The following is a 5247-nucleotide window of genomic DNA, read 5'->3' as shown; positions in this document are numbered from 1 at the left end:
GCCCAACACCGAAGGAAAGCAATGGTTCTCTTGATGTTGATACGGGCAATTCAGGTTCTTTGAACGCTTCAGAGATCACCCAAGTAAGTATTTCTCTTGCATTTTATCCATTGAAGTATAAATTTCTTAATTTATGAATGAATGAATGAATGAGAATTCATGTGAATATACGAAAAGTTTTGTCGAAATACATCACCAGAAATTTTGGAATTCATCCCTTTAGCAAAAACGCCATAGAATCTTCGTCTGCTGTCAGATTTTCGCAGTCTACCCATGTAATTTGGTGCCCCGGAAATTTCCAAGCCTTTCAAAGAAGCTTTTTGACTTTCAAGCATGTTTAGGGCCCGAAATAGGCAAAACAGTAAACTTCCAAGAGACTTCCAGAAAATTTTCAACTGGTATGTGGTCCGATGTTTTGACCACATCTTTCTGCTCATTTACCCAATCTCCCCTCTTTTAAAACACAAAGTCATATGAGCTCCCACGTCGCACGGTGAATGTGACACCCCTCTCAAATTAAATTAGATAAAAGCTTTCAACTAGGACAATTCTGGAAAGGACAAGTGTCGGAACTGTATTGGTCGGAATATAAAAACTTGAATAACACTCCGTTTACACTCTGTATTTAACTGGCCGTTTATAACCCCGTCAGCAAAAACGGGGATAAAACACTTACATTTCAATCTACAGCTTAATAATTAGTTACACTTGGTTTACACCAAATATTTAACTGGACGTTACTAATGCCAGTTGGGTAGACAACACTTCCGTCAAACAATAAACAAAAGTAAGATACCATTCACATACTCTATCATCGCTTATTCACAATCCATAATATATCCGGGAAAATTGGCGAGTATTCAGAGGAGATCGCAGTGCTGATGCAGAGGAACTGATGAGATAATTAAGAAGAACACAGATATTTGGTTTCGATTGATAATCGAGATTGATAAGAACAGTTAGAGACGGGTCTTGATTTTGTCTCTGAGATAAAGAGAGGAGATATTATGAACTCAGGAAAGAAATTGGGGATATATTGCCCTAGAATCGAGAACCTAGAGAAGAAATCAGCAAAGAAGGTAGAAGTGATGTTGTTGAAGTGGTTTTGCTGTTGAAGATGGTGTTCAGTCGATTAGGGTTTGTTGGTGCTGGTGATGGATGGATGTAATTTTGGTTGATTTCGATAATCGGTGCAAGCAATTGGAGATTGAGATGAAGGTGATGCTGCTGTGAAGAGATCAAGCGAAGCTTACACATTCCAGCTACTACTCCTGTGAGTCCAGTTACTCATTTGGTACGAATGCCAACCTAATGAAACTACAAACTCAACAACTTATATAAAGGCCTGTATTCCATTTGGTATTAATCTTAGGATTATTTTTCTTATTCTCATTGAGCATTGATTTGTTTTTGTTTAATATTTTTTCTAATTGCATTCTCACCATCAATGAACATCCTCTTTCCTCACTAATTTGTACAGGAGTAGAAGAATTGGGGCAAGAATTGAAATAGGTTCTCTTTGAATTCGATCTTGAGGAGATTCTGTGACCATCAGGTGGTGGTGATTTTGAGAAGTGGAAGTGAGTTATCAAGGTACTGTTGGTGTTTGAGCTCATTGGTGATTTTGGGTTTATGCGGCTAAATTAGATGTATGTTTAGGACAGGGATGAGCTGCTGGTGATTGCAGTTGCTGATGGTTGTAGGTGCTGGTTATGTATGAGTTACAGGAGGTAAAGAAGTTGGTGCTTGATATCGTTGTTGCAGTATGATAAGCAATTGAATTCACAGAGAGATGTTGATGGTTCTGGTGAAGGAGTAACTATGTCAGGTGGTGGACAAAATGTAGTTGATGGATGTTGTGGACTTAACTGAGAAGGTACACTGATGGTGTTGGTGGAAATCGATAGTGCTGCAGTGGAGGTCCTGGTGGTGCTGCAATGTAAGGATGGAAGGGTGCTACTTCAAGGAACTGAGCATGGGAATATCAGTTATTGCAGGTTGTGCATTGGAGTTGCAGTTATGAAGTTGCAAAAAGGTGTTGAGAAGAAGAGAAGCAGTCTGAATGTGTGGGTTTCTTTTAACCATAAGTTCTGGTGTCCGTGGACTGCAAAGGGAGAGTGGAGTTGGTTGTTTGGTTGTTGTTTTTCAAGATGGAGATGTTGGTTTTGGTGATGGGTTTGCCATAGCTACTGAAGGTTGTTGATGTTGTGACTGAGATGGAGTTGCAGGTGGTGATGATATGAAGATGGCCATGGTGTTGCAGTTGCAGTTGTAATTGTTTAGAGATACAGAATGAGATGCAGCAACTGAAGTGGATATGTGTTGGTCTGTGTTTGAATGGAACTGCGAGTAAATATGCATTGCAGGTGTGATGCTGCTGGAGAATGGCTTGACACAGAAGAGAAGTTGATTATGATCATGGTATTCATGAGCCGTTAACAACAACTTCAGAAAGGTATTAAGGATAAGCAAGAATGATGCTTAACTGGGTTTTATTTGGTATTGCTTCGCACCGCCCACCAAATAAAAATTCTCATCGATCCAGTTCGTATCACGGGTTAGATATGCCCGATGCGTAGGACAACATATGCATCGGGAAGCTGAGCTACACCAAATAAAAAATTCTAAGCGACGGGGCGAGGAGAAGCCGAGCCACACCAATAAAAAATGCATCGCCCCTCAAAACGGGGCGAGGCGAAGCCGAGCCGCACCAAATCAAAAATCCTAAGTGACTGGGCGGAGCAAAGCCCCGCGACACCAAATAAAAATGCACGACGGGACGAAACGAAGCCACATCACACCAATTCAGAAATATGGTTAAAAGTAAAAAATGATAGTAGATGGTTTTCTGGTCCGCCCGATGCGTAGCACGGGCACAAAATCTAGTTGTTATGAAATTTGGATATGTTGTAGAGAACATCCATACGAAGAGAATGGTGTATGAATAAACCTCAGATTCCTTGTAAATTGCTCCCAGTTCGTCGTCTTGTACAAGGCAGAGTAAAATCTCCTCAGACAGACTTGTTGTAAAACGTGTTTTTATGACTTTCACGCTATTTGCTCGTGTCTTTAATGCATAATGATGAACTTTGATGATGTTATACCACTTGTATGTTGTAGTTTATGATTCCATTTGGTTTCCATGCTTAGATTGATCTAATCTCATGTAATCTTCGTATTAGGTACTAAATGTCGAAGTTGAGAATAATGGAACCAATAATGATGATTCAAACAACCCTGTGGTTATTTATAAAGGGAAAACCACCTCTGCACTTCAAGGCCATGAGGGGATTGCTACTGAAACCATTAAGGAAACTGAGACTTCAATTGTTGTTGCTCCAGTGGCGGAAGAAGCCGAACCACGAGCGGAAGAAACTGTCTCCCTGACCGTAGAAGTTGCTCCAGTAATTGAGAATCGTATAGTGGTGCATAAATACCCGAGTGCAGGGATTGCTTTTGATCCTCCATTTGATGCATCACTCCCATATCACGAACTAGTTGGTGGATTCAGCGTTCCTATTGGATATGCCAGCTTGTACGAGAAGAATTGGAAGAAATTTGGTCACATCATCGTTACCAGAGATCCCAAGCGTTTTTATTATTTAACAATGCAAGTAAGTGTTATCTTGCGTGTTGTAAGTGATATATGCGCTAGGGACAGAAATACTGTTACTCAAGATGTACTCTTTGATTGGGAGTTCAATTTGAAGAAATCTGAGAGACTTGGCTTCAACGTGAAGTGGCTTCGTAAGAAGATAAATGCTATCAAGGAATCATGTGAGAATAACATACCCTTTCCCAATGATGCTGTGAAGGAGAAAGAAGACAAGATTTCCAGGCTGACTGAAGATCTGAACATGGAGAAGGCGGCTTTACAAGTCTTGAAGGATGCAGAGGAGCGAAAATCTTTCTTTGCTGTTTTTCTTTGATTTCTTTTCATAATCTCTTGAATTTCTGAGAGATGTGAGATTTTATTTTTTGGTTTTGGAGAAGTAGATGATTGAGGATTTTCTTTGGATTTGATAGAGATTTTATTTAAGTATGATGAACTGAATTTGATAAATTGCTGAATTCAAATACTGAATGCAAGTATTACAAATGTTTTGGAGAAATGTAAATACAATGAAAGAAAATCCTAAATGCCAAATCCAGACGTCATGAATGTTCAGACGCCTAGTACCTCAAATGCCTAATAATTTCAGGCGTTAAATGCTTTAAACCAATTATCGTGTATCACTGGCACATACCTGCCATCTGTGTTGATCATCCTGTAGTATCCTCCAACTATGGATTTAGCAACCATGAAAGGTCCTTCCCAATTGGAGTTTCTTGCAGAATGAAGGTTGCGCTTAGTTGCTTTGAGAACTAGGTCTCCTTCATGGAATTTGTTGGGCTTGGTCGTCCACGCTTTGAATATCTTCTGTTGATTCGGAATCCCTTGTGTGGTGGAATTCCATGGTTGTAGCACATATGGACATTCATGCAAAGGGGAGTATCCAGAGTACTGTCTGTCATGCTGAGCCATGTCTTCAGCAATAAACCTTTTGATATAATGCTCAGTTTGAAGAAGCTCTGTGTTCAACCATTTGGTGTAATATTGCCGTGGTGAGGCTATCCACTCATAGCACTTTGCGAAGGCTAAGTTGTCAGTGGGAAGAAGTCCCCGGACCAGCGCAACATGATTAAACATTGGTAATATAGGTGCATGAAGGGGAATCAGACTTTCCTGAGTACGTAACCTTTTGATGAAAGAGTGTGCACTTTCTCCAGGTTTCTGTGCTAATCCCACCAAGGATTTAACTTCCTCCAGATGCTCGAATGATGGAGTATCTTTTATTTTTTCTGAATCAGAGCTTTCTTCAACCGAAGGCATTAGAGTCACCTTTCCAGTATGGATCCAATGTCGTCCAAGAATCATGTCATATCCTGGATCTTCCCGTATTATATAAAATTGGTCTCAGTGCAGACCGAGTTTTCTCTGACCTTGAGGGTGATGTAGCCGTATGCATCTCTGAGTGTACCTTCATGATCTCTGATTGACATGGGAGCATGTGTAGTTTCTTGTCGAGTAATGCCAGCGGCTCTGATATTTTTCAAATAAATAATGTTGATAGTTGTGCCAACATCAACGAACACTCTTCTGAATTCATTTCCTTTAAGATGCACTGTGGTGAGCAGTCCCCAGTCATGCATTTCCTTGTCAGTAGCTGGGGGCTCAGGAGGTACTTATGGGATCAGTTGACGTTT

General features: G+C 40.4%; 1 long non-coding RNA gene across 1 annotated transcript; it reads left to right on the top strand.

Annotated features, from left to right (window-relative positions):
- The first annotated feature begins 833 nt into the window (after nucleotides 1–833).
- LOC113349609 lies at nucleotides 834–3106 on the top strand. Its single transcript, XR_003360290.1, has 2 exons — nucleotides 834–1359; nucleotides 1481–3106. It is a non-coding gene; the product is annotated as an uncharacterized LOC113349609 (long non-coding RNA).
- The last annotated feature ends 2141 nt before the right edge of the window (nucleotides 3107–5247 follow it).

This window comes from Papaver somniferum, chromosome 2 (assembly GCF_003573695.1).
Source record: "Papaver somniferum cultivar HN1 chromosome 2, ASM357369v1, whole genome shotgun sequence".
In the NCBI taxonomy this organism is placed as follows: Eukaryota; Viridiplantae; Streptophyta; class Magnoliopsida; order Ranunculales; family Papaveraceae; genus Papaver; species Papaver somniferum.
This window is presented reverse-complemented; position numbering and strand designations above follow the sequence as displayed.